The sequence below is a fragment of the Lepidochelys kempii genome, chromosome 15 (assembly GCF_965140265.1).
Source record: "Lepidochelys kempii isolate rLepKem1 chromosome 15, rLepKem1.hap2, whole genome shotgun sequence".
Lineage (NCBI taxonomy): Eukaryota > Metazoa > Chordata > Testudines > Cheloniidae > Lepidochelys > Lepidochelys kempii.
The window spans coordinates 17,444,538-17,461,488 of NC_133270.1; the positions used below are offsets into that span (position 1 = coordinate 17,444,538).

Here is a 16,951-nt window from a genome sequence, read left to right on the forward strand (position 1 = left end):
ACAGACAAGACATAATAAAAGAGGGGAAACCATTTCAACAGTCAGCAGAGTGTGATTTAGCATTTTCAGACTCTTGTGACTGATCCTGGCTGCCCCTGGGAATCTGAGAATATAGCTGTGGAAGTTAAGGCTGGAAAAGTTGTTAGAGGCAAATCTCCCATTCAAACAGAATGGCAGGCCAGCAAATTCAACAGAAACAATAGGTGTTCCTCAGGGGCTGATTGAAAAGGACCTCTCCCTGATTGTTGAAAGCAAATCTCTGGAGAGAAAATCCCCAGATTTGGGTGTGAATAAAATTCTTGTATGTTGGTGATATGAAACTGTCCTGTCAGAAACACACTGTACCTAGGTAAATAATTAATCTTCTATCATTTTTAATTTAAATTATTTCTTTTCTTTCTGTTTGGGTTGGATGGTTGGGGGCTCACCATTTTAGGCCTCATCAAGACAATGGGTGAAGCTGAGGTGGGGAGTGTTGTTATGAGCTGGGTGAAACCTTGTTATGGGTTCAGACCCCACTGAAATTGATAGGCGTGAACTCAGCCTTCAGTTAACACAGCTGTATGCATAAGCCCCCCACCTAGGACAAAAAGTGTGTGTGAACCCACCCAGGAGTGTTTTTCTGAATATTGAGTTGGGTAGGGGATCATGTGTGTGAGAGAGAGCACAGAAACGGAGAACAGACAAAAACAAAGAGAGAGAGACAGAGAGGCCAGAAAGCCAAGCGGGAGCCAGTAAGAACAGTGTGACCCTGGAAAAACAGAGAGAGAGCTTTTTGGCCAGGTGTTGACTTAAGAAGCTTGGGGGCAGTGAGCTAAGAAACTGGTGCTTTTTTTCTTAGCTCCTTCAGTGTTCAGAGACACAGGACTTTGTATGTTCCTCGTAAATAAAGAAGCTGGCATCAAAGAACATTCCAAAGTATACATTTCTACTTCCAATTGAAATATCCCTAGGGTTCCGAACTTTGACTAGCCTCTTGGATCCAAAGGGGGCAACAGTATATTACATGCTGCACTGTGCAGTTCAATGGACTGAACACAGGCCTGGGGACCAAGAGATCTGGGTCCTACTTGCAGCTCTGCCACTGATACACTTTGTGACTTTAGGAAAGTCACATCTCACTGCAGCTACTTCTGAAGCATGATATTGAACAACCTTTGAATAGTGCTTTGAGATCATCTGAATAGTAATTTATTAAGTAAAATACAGTGTTATGTCATCCATGGCTTTTCATGCGAGCAGGATCCCAAAGTGGCTAACAGTTGGGCAGCATGTAATATAGACAGTGCAAACATTGGTGTAGGTACACTGTATTAGGGAGTGGAACCAACCATTCAGTTCATGATCAGAAACCCAGGGGAGAGAGAAACGAAGGTAAAGTGAAGGAAGAAAAGAAATATCTTAAATTGACAGGGAAGGGAATATATAATGTCAAAATAAAACCAAGGGCAAAAGGGGTTCATTTCTTATGGGTAAACTGGATAAAGAGAACTGATGCTAATATTTTTTATGCATTCAAGCAGCAGCCAGTAGTCTTGTGTCACTGTCTGTCAGGTTCCTTTTAATTAGAGGCTTCTGTCTAAAGCTGTGTTTATGGGGAAAAAAATACAACACACACAATTCAGAATACCCACAATTTGTGTTCCAGGCATTTCGCAGCCCCAAAATTGTGTTTTTGTGAGATAAGCATGAAATGGCAGCATTCAAGTTTGAAACATGTAAAGTTACCACTGATGTAACTGAGCTCAGACCTTGGAGACGCTCTTTCATTTTTTTTTTCAACTATAAAAGAATCATAGGACAATCTGCAATTAACGATCAAAAGACTTGCACAAAATGTTCAGTATATTCCGGTGATAGTTACAGCAAGTGCTGATTACTTTAGGTTTGACAAATAGTTGGACAAGACCATTCATAAATTCCTATCAATGTCAATGAGTATCACACGTGTCTAATCAACCTATTTTTAACTAACCTCCAATTATACTCCCTGTCTCTATGAAACAGACTCACTGACAATTCATATTGGATTATAACCATTTGCACAATATGCTGGTGGTAAATTGCTTACAGTGGGAAAAAGTCTATAGAAGGCTTTCAAATAATTTCTCTCCGGAAACTCTATCTCAGCAGCACCCATCTTTCCTCCTCTCTGAATACCTCCAGCACAATGGGTTTTAAAAAACAAGACCTCAAGTCTGAACGGTTTTGTCAGACTAACAGTTGTTGTTTTTTTATTTATAATACATCTGCTTGCATTCAAGATTACCACACTGAGAAATTTGGGGCAGGAAGGTGGAGATTTAGACTCTGTCCTTGCTAGAGCTAGTAAAGATTATTGGATTTTTCTCCCATTCTTTAAGCTAAACAGTTTTGACGATTCAAGGGATTATATTTGTACGTATGGACGGGTTTGTTTTTGAGAGCCATCTAGGAGGTCTGTACACCCAATTCCTATTCATTTAATGGGAATTAGGTGTCAATTAGACAGCTTTAGAAATCTCAGCCTTGCTTTTGTATTACCCAGTCTTGCAGGCATAGACCTCACCTAAAAAAGAGACCCTGCTTGGTGTGTAGAGCAGTTTTCCTTTGCTCCAACAGCTGCAGTTTTTAAACCGGTGCCATAAAACAACTACCATGTTCCAGTGAATAAACAGGCTAAGGATAATGCCATGCCCATTGCTCATGCACATGACAAATATCTATGTAAATGGCAAACATTTTATTTTACTGTTTCGCTGACATTCTCCGTGAGAAAATGTTACAGAACAGAATCTGCTCATACAGTTCTCAGCTCAGCAAAGCACGAAAGCATATTCTTAAATGTCAATGGAAGTATTGGTATGCTCAAATTTAAGCATGTGCTTAACTGCTTTGATGTTTCAGGGCCAAAGAAGGTAAAAATTCATAGCATGTGGCAGTCATTTTAGCACAGTGAAAATCATCCTTCCCCCCCCCCACCCCATAACAAATTCACACGTCTTGTTTATACTAGGGAATGTAAGGAAAAATTCCCAGAGCACCAGAGCTACCAGTAGTTCAACTGCAGTGATGTTAGCAATGGGCAGAGGCCTGGTCTCAGCAAGGTGGTTTTTTTAGCTCCGGCCTTTTTACCTGCATGCTCCTCAGTGGGTTTAATTGTTATGGTGGTAAATGCTATAAGTCACTGAGACCTTCACCACAGTAAGCTTCCACTGGTACTAATACCATTGCAGCTAGTGTCACCACAGTAGGCAAAGTGATGTAAGCAGTAAACGGTTATCGATAGGGAGTAAACACTGACCGCATACTGAGTGTAAACACGGGCACCTCCCGGATTGCTAGTTCTCTGCACAAAGATGTTGCGGGGAGAGCAACAACTGAAGAAAACAGTGTAAATGCTACTGTCCTTCTTAGCCACATTCTGGTCTGAAATAGGCCTGCACAATGCTCTCTTGAGCCAGGGGCCACATTAATTCATTTTGAGCCCTGCAATCCCATTACATTTCACACTTAATTTTCACCTTAATGTGCACCCTAACAGCCAAATTATGTGCTCAGATAGACACACACAGCGTTAAATTCACCCCTGTGCCGAGGGCTACCTCTTGAGTCTTACTACTTAAGGCTATGTCTACACGACAGCTTATGTCAATAAATCTTATGTCACTCAGGCGTCTGAATAAACCACCCCCCTGAGTGACATAAGTTACACCGACATAAGCACTCGTGTGCACAGTGCTATGTCGATGGGAGAGCTTCTCCCACCGACATTGCTTCTGCTGTTCATGGAGGCAGTTTTATTATGCCGGCAGGAGAGCTCTCTCCACTGCAGCACTATACATGTAGACATGCCCTAAAAAATTCACTTAAGCCTATCCTCTGAGGGCTGAAGTTGATATATAAACCCTGTAGTTCACATAGGCTATGGATGTGCACCACGGTGTAGGGCTGTAATGATGTGCTAGCCCTCTGTATAGGGCTGGTTTTTCATCCAGAATTCCCACGGATGCCATATGGAGCTGTGTGAATAGATCTGAGGGGAGAACTTTGGCCCAGTAAGGGCAGCAGCATAATTTCCAACATATGTTTCCCTTCCAGGGGGGCAAAACTCTATGCGAGTGAATTTGGCTGTGTTGAGAATTCTATCAGAGCTGTATAACGTGTTAACCTTGGCCAGCAAAGATACCCAAATCAGACTCAGTTGGAGTCCAAATGGCCTTTTCTTGTGACTTTATGATACATTTGGCAACTATCGTATAGAGTTTCCAAGTTGCCTTCAAAATACAGCTATATATATTCAGCAACAAGTAACCTTCACGTGTGTGCTGTGATTCATCAACAGCAATTGTCTTTGGCAGGACATAATTTCAAATCTTCTACCTGGGATATCTGCCAAATTTTTTGGAACAGAGATGGGATGAAAAAAGTTATTTATAAATGGGCATAATTATGCCTTACACTTATTAAACTTGGGAGTGAGCGACAGAAAGACGACATGAATCTATGTGTAATAATGAGTATTTGGAACAAAAGAAGCTTGTCACAATTTTCTAGTTGCTGACAAAAAAACAAAAAACCAACAATCCTCAGTTGAAATAACATTAGTGGGACGCAAGCAGACCAAAGCTAGGCAAATCAGATTTCAGAGGTAAGATGGATCTCTGTTAAACTGGAGAACATTTGGAATAACTCCACTGGTTTTAATGGAACTACTTTAGGTTATCACTGGTGTACCTGAGATCAGAATCTGTCCTTAACTCTGGATTTTGTGTGCAGAGGCCAAAAACTGAATGGACACAGAAATTGCACTAACTCTTCACAACTGAAAGAGGTCCCCCTAAAGTAAGCTGGCAGGAGTAGCATGAGGAAGCTTGCAGTGCTGAGTCGGATGCAGTGTCCTGTTCTGTAAGTAACTAGAGGCTATTTTCTGTTCCTAAAAGATTTATACAAACAAATCTGTTTTCACTAATTCTCTTACCAACAGTCATGCATGAAATTTTCTGCTGAGAAACCCAGATCCACCTTTACAAACACTGGGCCAAATACATCTCTCTGTAGTTATCCCCGTTCAGGTACAGAGGCATAGGTCCTCAAAGGGCTTTCGGTGCCTAACTCCCGTTGATTATCAATACCTTTGAGGATGTGAAACTTGTGCTTGGTAGTATTGGTGGCCCCATTGACTTTAATGGGACTACTCATATGTTTAAAATTGGGCACATTCTTAAGCACCTTGCTGAATCTGGATCTTAGGCTCTTGAAAATTAAGAGCAGCGTTTGAAAAGCTCGTCTGGCTAAATCCTATCTGCAGATGCTGTTTTTTCTGGTGTCGCCAGCCGAGAATGTCATACATGTGGCTGCATATTTTGCCATTTCTCCAGGCTCATAATTAGCATCACTTCACTCACATAGCAGTTCATTGCAGGGTTTCACATATAGAATCTCATTGCAGCTTGAACGTGAAAAGAAAAGACTTAAATGTTTGTTTCCAAAAGAGACACAGCAGGATTTAGAGATCCTGAGTCAAGCTCATCCCTGGAGTCATTTAAATGAAGTAAAGAAGTGAAGGATATCTTCTGAACTAGCATTAGAGACAGGGCTAGGAAGAATGGAAAGTATAACTTCTTTGGGGCTGGAACCTTGCCTTCCTATTTGTCTGTAAAGCATGTAGCATACAGTTGGTCCTACATAGACTTATGTAGTGCTTTTCATCTGAGAATCTCAAAATGTTTACAAACATTAAGACTCATAGCACTGTGAAATAGATATTATTAGCCCCATTTCATGAACTGGGTGGCTGAGACAGATTTTAAGTCACTTGCCCAGAAACAGAACCTAGAATTTCTGATCCCCGGGGCACGTAGTCTAACCACAGTTCCTCCTCTTAGGCAGAATACCACCTTCTCATGCAGTACACCGGAATCTAATCATTTTCAGCCATACCTACCAATACACACAGCCATCAAAAAGTTATTTGTTCCTGAAAGAAAAAATTCAGTAAAGTTTACATATCTTACTTGTCCCAACTTGCACCCTCAGCAAGTTTGCAGATGACACTAAACTGGGAGGAGTGGTAGATACGCTGGAAGGTAGGGATAGGGTACAGAGGGACCTCGACAAATTAGAGGATTGGGCCAAAAGAAATCTGATGAGGTTTAACAAGGACAAGTGCAGAGTCCTGAATTTAGGACGGAAGAATCCCATGCACCGCTACAGACTAGGGACCGAGTGGCTAGGCAGCAGTTCTGCAAAAAGGATCTAGGGCTTACATTGGATGAGAAGCTGGATATGAGTCAACCGTGTGCCCTTGTTGCCAAGAAGGCTAATGGCATTTTGGGCTGCATAAGTAGGAGCATTGCTAGCAGATCGAGGGACGTGATCATTCCCCTCTGTTCGGCATTGGGGAGGCCTCATCTGGAGTACTGTGTCCAGTTTTGGGCCCCACACTACAAGAAGGATGTGGAAAAATTGGAAAGAGTCCAGCGAAGGGCAACAACAATGATTAGGGGACTGGAACACATGACTTATGAGGAGAGGCTGAGGGAACTGGGATTGTTTAGTTTGCGGAAGAGAAGAATGAGGGGGAATTTGATAGCTGCTTTCAACTGCCTGAAAGGGAGTTCCAAAGAGGATGGATCTAGACTGTTCTCAGTGATAGCAGATGACAGAACAAGGAGTAATGGTCTCAAGTTGCAGTGGGGGAGGTTTAGGTTGGATATTAGGAAAACTTTTTCACTAGGAGGGTGGTGAAGCACTGGAATGCGTTACCTAGGGAGGTGGTGGAATCTCCTTCCTTTGAGGTTTTTAAGGTCAGGCTTGACAAAGCCCTGTCTGGGATGATTTAGTTGGGGATTGGTCCTGCTTTGAGCAGGGGGTTGGACTAGATGACCTCCTGAGGTCCCTTCCAACCCTGATCTTCTATGATTCTATGAACTTTATCTTCTTTCTAAAAGGGACAAAATAAATATGCAATTAACAAAGAGTGGTCAGCCCAACAGTTATGATTTCTGAAAAGTTAACAAACCTTGTTGCAAAACCTAGATCTTGCTTACTAATCAGGATTTATAAAATGCCTAACCATGTTTCATACAGCTCAATGCTGCATCATTATTAGCCATCAGCAGCACCTGTGCTTAGTTTAACAAAATAAATGTTTGCTGTTGATTGAGGCCATATAATCAAATAACGTTTTCTCCTCCTGGATAGTGACCACTCTAAAATGCTTTCCTTATGTTTCCATTCATTAGGCCATCTGCTACTAATTAATCCCTCCTTGTGTGACACACCATTATTTATTAGAGCATTAAACTGGGTAAGATATTTTCAGCATCTTTCTAATAAATCTTTAATTTCAGAAGCAAGGTTTCAGAAGCAGAATTGGCTGTGTGTAGACCTAATGAAAGGTCTAATCGAAATAAAAAGATTAACAAATGGGAATTGTTTTGTTTTTGCACCTGTATAACTTTTAAAAAGGCTTTCATTTCACAAGTGTAACTTGGCAAGCCCTTTGGTTCATAACTGGTAGATAGAAACTGTCAGGGTTCCCTCCCCACTCTGAACTCTGGGGTACAGATGTGGGGACTGGCATGAAAGACCCCCTAAGCTTATTTCTACCAGCTTAGGTTAAAAACTTCCCCAAGGCACACATCCTTCCTTGTCCTTGGATGAGTACTGCTGCCACCACCAAGTGAGTTAGACAAAGATTCAGGAAAAGGACCACTTGGAGTTCCTGATTCCCCAAAATAATCCACAAGCCCCTTCACCCCCTTTCCTGGAGAGGCTTGAGAATAGTCTACCAACCACATAGGTAAGCAAGGTGAGCACAGACCAGACCCTTGGGTTTTTAGGACGCTAAAAACCAATCAGATTCCTAAAAAGCAGAACTTTATTATAAAGAAAAAAAAGTAAAAGAAGCACCTCTGTAAAATCAGGATGGAAGGTAATTTTACAGAGTAATAAGACTTAAAACACAGAGGATTCCCCCCTAGGCAAAACTTCAAAGTTACAAAAAACAGGGAAAATTCACAAGCTAAAACAAAAGATAACCTAACGCGCCTTGCCTTGTTTACTTACACTTTTTGTAATATCAGAGACTCATTTCAGGATTGTTTGGAGGAGATGGATTTCTCTGACCTGGTACCTCTCTGCCTCCCGAGAGAACACAAAGAAACACAAAACAAAAACCTTCCCCCACAGATTTGAAAGTATCCTCTCCCCTTATTGGTCCTTTTGGTCAGGTGCCAACCAAGTTATCTGAGCTTCTTAACCCTTTACAGGTAAAGGAGGGATTTTATGCTACCCTTAGCTGTATTTTTATGACACGCCTCCCAAATCATAGATGGTGTTGGACAGCCTGCTCCACACTGGCTGTGATTTCTTCCTGGAGCTCTAGGAGAAAACAGAATTAATAAGACACATGCACCTCTAGATATACTACTGATTATATAAAAACTATCAATATTTTCCACATTTCAAGGACGATTTTAACCAGTTGATTCTGGGAAACTTTCACGGGAGAGAGCATCAGCCACTTTGTTAGAAGCTCCTGAAATGTGTTTTATTTCAAAATCAAAATCTTGGAGAGCTAAACTCCACTGAAGAAGTTTTTTGTTAGTGTCCTTGACGGTATGAAGCCACTTCAGCGCAGCACAGTTGGTTTGCAGGTGCAAATGCTGTCCCCAAACATATGGGCATAGCTTTTCCAGCACGTACACAATGGTGTAACATTCCTTTTTGCTGATTGACCAGTGGCTTTCCCTCTCAGGCAGTTTTTTGCTGAGAAACACGACAGGATGGAATTCTTGATCTGGTCCTTTCTGCATTAAAACTGCTCGCACACCACGCTCGGACGCATCTGTGGTTACTAGGAATGGTTTGTCAAAGTCGGGGGCCCTTAGCACAGGGTCAGACATGAGTGTCGCTTTAAGCTGGTTAAAGGCCTTCTGATACTCTTCAGTCCACTGCACTGCATTTGGCTGTTTCTTTTTGGTTAGGTCTGTCAGTGGGGCGGTGATTTGGCTGTAGTGCGGTACAAATCGCCTGTAATACCCGACCAAGCCTAAGAAGGATTGGGCCTGTTTCTTTGACTTTGGGACAGGCCACTTTTGGATAGCATTCACTTTGGCCTGTAGGGTGTTGATAGTTCCTTGACCCAGCTAGTGTCCCAGGTAAGTCACTCTGTTTAGGCCTATTTGACACTTTTTAGCCTTAACAGTTAGTCCTGCCTCCCTTATGCGCTCAAAGACTTTTTCCAGATGCTCCAGGTGTTCTGCCCATGAATCAGAAAAGATGGCCACCTCATCAAGGTAGGCGACTGCGGATTCTCCCGATCCCGCTAGGAGACTATCTACCAGTTTTTGGAAAGTAGTGGATGCATTTCGCAGCCCAAAAGGGAGCTCATTAAATTCATACAGTCCTACATGGGTGATGAAGGCTGACCTTTCCTTGGCGGATTCATTGAGCGGTACCTGCCAGTACCCCTTGGTTAAGTCCAAGGTAGAGATGAACTGGGCCCATCCCAGTTTCTCCAATAGTTCATCAGTGCGTGGCATTGGATAGTTGTCTGGGCGAGTTACAGCATTTAGCTTACGGTAGTCCACGCAAAAGCGTCTCTCTCCATCCGGCTTGGGGACTAGAACCCCTGGAGATGCCCAGGCACTGTTAGAGGGGTGGATTACACCCATCTGTAGCATGTCCTGGATCTCCCGTTCTATAGCAGTTTTGGCTTGAGGAGACACCCGGTAAGGTTGGGCTCTAATTGGGCGAGCATTACCTGTGTTAATGGAGTGGTATGCCCATTTGGTCCGTCCTGGGGTGGCTGAGAACATTGGCGCAAAGCTAGTGCACAGCTCCTGGATCTGCTGTCGCTGCATACGCCCAAGGGTCATGGAAATGTTCACCTCCTTCACGTCACCGTCACTTTTTCCTTCGTAGTAGACACCTTCAGCCCCTCAGCGTCATTTCCCCCCTGGGCTGTAAACTGACAAACCTTTAATTCTCTGGAATAAAAGGGCTTTAGAGAATTAAGATGGTACACTTTAGGTTTGAGGTGGGGGATGCTATGAGATAGTTAACTGCTCCCAGGAGTTCTTGGACCGTGAATGGCCCTTCCCACAACGCTTCCATCTTATGGGCCTGGAGCGCCTTCAAGACCATGACCTGGTCCCCTACTTTGAAGGAATGCTCTCTGGCATGTTTATCATACCAAGCGTTTTGCTCTTCCTGGGCATCTCTTAGGTTTTCTTTAGCACGGGCTAAAGAGTCTCGGAGGTTGTTTATAAAGTCCAGAATGTTAGTTCCTGGAGAAGGTGTAAACCCCTCCCATTGCTGCTTCACCAACTGTAATGGCCCCTTAACCTTGAGACCATACACAAGTTCAAATGGTGAAAACCCTAAACTGAGATGTGGTACAGCTCTGTAGGCAAAGAGCAACTGCTGAAACACTCGGTCCCAATCATTGGAGTGCTCATTTTACGAATATACATATCATGGCCCCCAAAGTTCCATTAAACTTCTCCGCCAGGCCATTTGTTTGATGGTGGTAAGAGGTGGCAACCAAGTGGTTCACCCCATGAGCGTCCCGCAGGCTTTTCATGGTCCCTGCCAGGAAATTAGTTCCTGAATCTGTAAAGATGTCGGAGGGCCAACCTACCCTGGCAAAAATGTCTGTTAATGCCTGGCACACACTTGTAGCCCTGGTGTTGCTCAGAGCTACTGCTTCTGGCCATCGGGTGGCAAAATCCATGAAGGTCAGTATGTACTGCTTTCCTCTGGGTGTCTTTTTCGGAAAAGGACCCAGAATATCCACAGCTACTCTCTGAAAGGGAACCGCACTGATAGGGAGTGGCTGGAGAGGGGCTTTGACCTGGTCTTGGGGTTTTCCCCACTCTTTGGCACACCTCACAAGACCAGACATAGGTAGAAATGTCCTTGCCTATTCCCTCCCAGTGGAAGGACTTTATGCTACCCTTAGCTGTATGTTTATGACAGAAACATTTTAATTTGAAATGACAGAAATCCAATATGTTGAAAAATAGCTTATGGCAGGAGCAACGTTCCATGATGATTTCACTAAAAGTTTTATGGTTCCAGTCCTGCAAACATTTATGCACGTGAATAACTTTCCTGATGGGAGGAGTCTCTTGCATTCCATGCATGAAGGGCAAACATTCAGCCTCATACTCTTGAACCTCTCTGCAGCAAGAGGGTCAATCACAGGATGCTGGGGTCATCTGGACTTCTGCAACCAGAGTCCTCCCTCGAGGAGTTTTGTAGGGTTCCATTCCTATCCTATTCAGTAGACTGTATTTACACGCAGCTGCTAGAAGAAATAGCTTCATGGCTACCATATGCAAAAGACACACAATTCTCTTGGTCATGCCCAGTCTACAGTGATATCACTTATCTCTGCAATCTTGGTGTCAATAAATACAGGACAGTCTGGGGAGATCTCTTATTCTCTGGGCTAATGGGGTCTGGGTATGCGGTAGAGGTGACAGGCTCAGACCTTGGAGTGCCTCACATCAATTGTTAGCAATTGCTTTAGTTGATTAAGGCTGTTGCTAAAGAGAGTTCCTTCCAGTCCTCCTCAACTGGAAGGACAGTGGCTGTGACATGGAGCCTGGGATTTTAAAGCAAGGAAATGGTTGAATCCTTAAAGCAAAGAAATGGAATCTCCCTGTCCACTGTGTGATGGTGATGCTCCTTTGTTATAAGTAAGAATACAACTTTATACTTATATGGCACCTTTGCATTCATGCATCTCAAACTCCAGTAAGGTATGTGAGTATTGAAAGGGCACACAGCCAGTGTGGAATTGCAGGGTGGAGCCTGCAACAATCATCCAATAGGGCAGTACCTCTAAGAGGAGTGTTCTTATTGGGTAGTCCTGGTCAATGCAGTAGGCTCTTGGGTTGGCTGGCTGAGGCACAGGGCAGTTCATATGCGCAAGGGAGGCACAAAAGGACACTTTGCAGCTCAGCCCTCTGCTTCAAATTAAGATGTTGCCTAATGATGGTCAGTAGGAATCTTGACTCAAAGTTGCTACATTACCTTTCTCATCACAGCTTAAAGAGCTGCGAGAATGGATCTCATGGAATAGAACATACATACACATTCTCTCATAGTGCAAAGCACAATAGAGTCACATCATAATGAAGGGTAAACACAACACACAAGAGTCATTGGCCAGCAATCTTCCTCTACATTTCATGGTCTTCACACAGCCACTAGAAGCAAGTCTTACCGCATCCCATCCAGTCAGCCTCATCACTAAGCCACACTTGCTACAAGTGCCCCCAGGCACCAGTCCCTACAGAACTTGCTTTGTCAGTTTTCCTCTACTCATTTAACCCATATCTCCTGCAAACTCAAGTTTTCTTCATCTGATCTTCTTGATGATATCAAGTCTCACTCCAGTTATACTGTAAATTCAGGCGTAGCATTTCAATTCAAATGCAGAAAGCCTCTTAATGTCCTGTTTCCTGTCTCATAGTCACATAGCAAGATGCTGAAGACAAAAGACTGCAGCAACCTAATTTTACACTTTATAATTAGAGCCTCTCTCATGAGTGTGGCTCAAGCTTCTTCCCTGCTGCTGGCTACTTGCTGTGGCTTCTTCCCTCTTCTTTCATGGTTTGGGTCCTAGGTTCTAGACGCCTGGTGCCTCCACCCAAGGTGACTCCTCATTGTGCCTGAGGCATAAGGGATGTGTCCCTAGAGGAAAATGAATAATGCTACCACTACTGACAAGGAGTATAGAACCCAATACACAAGAAACAATATGCAGCACAAACCCCAGCAAAGAAATTACAACTCCAGACATAACAGTATAATAAAGGAGGGCTTTATTGGGGATAGGAAATTAGGTTCTGGGGAAAGAAAAGGAGAAGGTTAACTCACAAGTACTAAGCACTAATAAATCAACAAATTACCCACCTCCCACCATTCACAATTTATCTCAAGCGCCTGGATCACCTTGGCATTGCCCAGGCACACTGAGGATGAGTTCAGAGAGGAGGACTGTAATGTTGTGAACAGTGGCCAACTTAAACAAAAAGGGTCCCCTTCCTGTGTCTTTGCCCCAGGTGGGGCAGGTTCCTGGCTTTCTGGTTTGAAGTCATGCAGAGGTCTTGGCTGGCTCTCAGTAGACAGTATTGGGTCATATCTCTGCCACTCTGGACACTGGTCTTGGCAGGGCTGGAACTGCCTGACCCAGGCACTGATCATGCAGCAGTTCAAAGACTCCTTTTGTGGGGAGTGGGAGTTAATCAGAGATTCCCTGAGCTGTTCTGCTTCTTTCTCAGCTCCCAAAATCAAAGCTCAAAACTAAAGCTAAAACCCCTCAGTCAGAGTCAGGTTGTCCTCTCTCACTGAGAGAACTGAGGAGCCCTGACTCATCATTGGCCCAGAAAACTACTTGTCCATATCACCCCATGCAGAAGCCCCCTGACAGCATCAGCAGGAGTTTTGAGTCCATTCTCTTCCCACGCATGCTGGGAAATGGTGTCAGAGAGTGCTGGTAGCTGTCATTGTTGTAGTCCAAAGGGTAGGACCCCTCTAGAGGCTCAGACCAATTCCAGGAGGTGGCAAACTCCAAGTGGGGTTTACAGTGGTAATACTTTTGTTTCTCAAAATTAGTGTCACTAGAGCAGCAGTAACGAGTCCAATTCTATGTCAGATCTCTTAAGTGTTGTTGTGCGCCCCTTGTAGTCTTGCTACCCAGGTCTTTGAAGTGCTCAGCACACCCCAATGCCTTCTCAGATTTGGATAGGAATAGCTTCACCTTTTCAACAGACTTAGATGTCACCATTGTCTTAGTCTTTTCAAGTGAGATCTTTAGACCTCACTTCTCTGCTTCCCCCACTACTCTTTCTAGCAGTTTTTGCACCTTTTCTTGCAACAATAGTGCATTAATGCAGCCATTACATTTACCATCTTTCTGCTCAGTGTACACCTGCAAGCGGATCATAATTTCCAGATATATGTATTTTATATGCCAGTTTCTTTTCAAAACATTTTCATTCTACAGATTGAGTTTTAACAGCTTGCCTTGAGTATTCCATAATTGCTCTTTCCAATTAGTAGTTACTGGTCAGATAAATCACACTGTATCATTTCCACCTTTGATAGGATGGCACAAGTACTCCCACATGCATATTTGAAATTCACTATCCACAGACAGTTCCCCCATGAAACTTTGCAATTTGCTTTCCCCAAGTAAAACATTCTCTCTCTGGTGGTCATGGCAAGCGAAAACAAATGAGGTACAAGCATGGCTGAAGCAAGCAAATAAATATTCATGGAAAATTGTGTACAATATTCACTGAGCTCAAATATCTTATGCTTCTCTTTAAATGATGATGTCATATAAGGTCAGAGAGAGAGCGAGGCTCAGCTCCAAAATTCCTTTCTTTGGACAGGCTGAGTCACAAGTGGAGTGTTGCTTAAATGCAGTGTTTTTCTTGGCTTTTTTTTTAAATTTAATGACTTTCTACAAGCTCTATTTCATAACCCAACAGTTAAAACTAATGTAATGTTTAGCTTGTGCTGGATCTGAAGCAGCTCAGAATGACATTGATATTTCCTTTAAGAAGGCCAGGAACAAGCCCACAGTATATGTTTGAACACATTTGGATCAAATGACACAGACGCTGTTTCCTCTTTTTTTTTTTAATGTGCTAAATAGTCAGCGGTATTGTTATACGCAGGGATGATGGATGGTGATTAAATCTGCCTGCCGAAGCTGGAAGTGCTTTCATAAACACATTTTTATCCTTTCAGATGTGTTTTTTATTACTATAATTGCTTTTTTTTTCTCTGAAGGTTCACACATTCCACTTACAAACTACGGACCAGGGACCTGCTCCTGCTTCTGCTCCCATTTAAGTGAATGGTAGAAGACCCAGACACTTACTCAGTCCTATAGTGGTCCAGCAGATTCCACACAAGTACCAGGAGAAGTGGATCATGCTTCCTGATCCTGAGTCTGACCCCTAGGGCTGCTGTAACTTGTGCTGTTGCCTCTATGGATCTTATGGCAACCGGATATGGTTGCCAAGCATCCGGCTTTCGACCGGAATGTCTGGTCAAAAAGGGATCCTGGCAGCTCTGGTTGGCACTGCTGGCTGGGCAGTTAAAAGTCCACAGCGCAGACCTGGGGCTAAGGCAGGCTAGCTCTGCACAGCTCCCAGAAGCGGTCGCCAGGTCCTGCAGCCCCTATACGCACGGGTGGGTAGGGAGGCTCTGCACACTGCCCCTGTCCCGAAGGCCTAGTCCGCAACTCCTGCTGCTGCTGCTGACTGCAGGCCTGGCCCTGATCATGTCTTCCTGGGATTGTGGAGTACTGATGGGTGCCTTGCCCAGAGGCTCCCCATCTTCCTGAGTGATTAACTGGAGAGGTGGCAGCTGGGACTCAGGATGACTGGGAGCTGGGAGGGAACTAGCTGGACACAGGCTGGAAGACAACTGGGAGGTGAAAATAGCTGTCTCAGGGAGAGAGGAAACTAGCATGGAGGGAAGACAGGGTGCATGGGAGGGCAGAATGCTTCAGGGTACTTTTGGGAAGCTGGGAGGGAGTCGATCTTTTAGGGGAGAGGGATGGACTGATATCTGATGAAGGGGAAGGGTATACTTGTAGGGCATAGGATGACGATTTGAGGATAAATACATTTGCCTTCATTGCTTGAAGGTAACTTATAAGAAGGAATACAAACACAGTTCCTCAGTATGATTCGGGTTCATAGTTCCATGATAAACTGAAACAAAATCTAAGTTTAGTTTTAAAGCTGTTTAAGAAGAAACTAAGAACTAAAATGATTCTGAAAGATTATCATTCAGGAAAGAGAGAGAAATACAAAAAAAGTCCTAGTCAGTAGCAAACGTTTGTATGTGTGTGTGATACATTTGTCTCACCCCTGGGAGCCACTGTTGATCTGTAAAATGTCCAAGGAGGAGGCAGTATAAGGCATTCAAACATACGTCTCAGCTGCCACAGTGTAAGTGCAGGACAGAGAATCATAAAGTGGTTTTCAGGGGAAAAACACTTAGGTGGAAAAGGTTTAACTTCTTTAGCAGAAGTAATCTTTTCTATAGTCTTGGCTTAATCATTCAGTGTTTCTGATGTAAATCACTCACAGTGATAAAAATATGATGATACCAAGTTTGTTTGGGATAAATGTGAGTGTGGCAGACTCTGCTTTCAGTTACACTGATCTTAGAGTAGCAGCCATGTTAGTCTGTATCTGCAAAAAGAACAGGAGTACTTGTGGCACCTTAGAGACTAACAAATTTATTTGAGCAAAAGCTTTGCTGTAGCTCACGAAAGCTTATGTTCAAATAAATTTGTTAGTCTCTAAGGTGCCACAAGTCCTCCTTTTCTAGTTACACTGATGTAAATCCAGAGTAACCCCATGGAGGTGCACTAAGACTGAAATCAGACACTGGTCTCCCTGCTGAAATGTTGGTAGAACACTATGAATAGCATTGCTTTAGCATGAGGAATTTAAGAGGGGCAGAGTGCATCTTAAACAGAGAAACTAGGAATGATCAGAATGCACAATCAAATGTACAAAGTCTCTCCAGCTTAATAACACATTTTATCTTCAAAATAATACAGGAACCTGAGGCTCAAATTTGACAGAATTCCTTTCAGCCTTTTGCAAACCACTGAGTTCACTGGGTGTAAATCAGTGCTGAAGCCGGTTCCTAGGTCATCTCATTGGATAAATATGGGACTTGGGAGCCAGCTTAGCACTAAATGTTCTGTTCTGCTTATCTTATCTCTAGACTTGTGTTTTATAGTTTGCAAATAAATTCACACACAAACATTAAACCATTACTCAAGCAATTGTTTGGATATGGTAGTGATATGTTTTTAGTAACTTGTGGTCATGCAACTGGGTTATGGCAATGGGGTAGATGGGGAGACTATATTGCTCTCATTTACACAGCAGTCCTCAATGCTTCATAGCGG

At 43.3% G+C, this 16,951-nt stretch overlaps 1 protein-coding gene across 1 annotated transcript in view; it reads left to right on the forward strand.

The window, feature by feature from the left end:
- The window catches only part of ZDHHC8 (zDHHC palmitoyltransferase 8), a 198,801-nt gene extending 193,942 nt beyond the window's left edge, over positions 1–4,859 (forward strand). Inside the window, exon 13 of the transcript XR_012155059.1 lies at positions 4,759–4,859. The gene's annotated coding sequence lies outside the window, so the exon portion shown is untranslated. The remainder of the gene's footprint in view (positions 1–4,758) is intronic.
- The last annotated feature ends 12,092 nt before the right edge of the window (positions 4,860–16,951 follow it).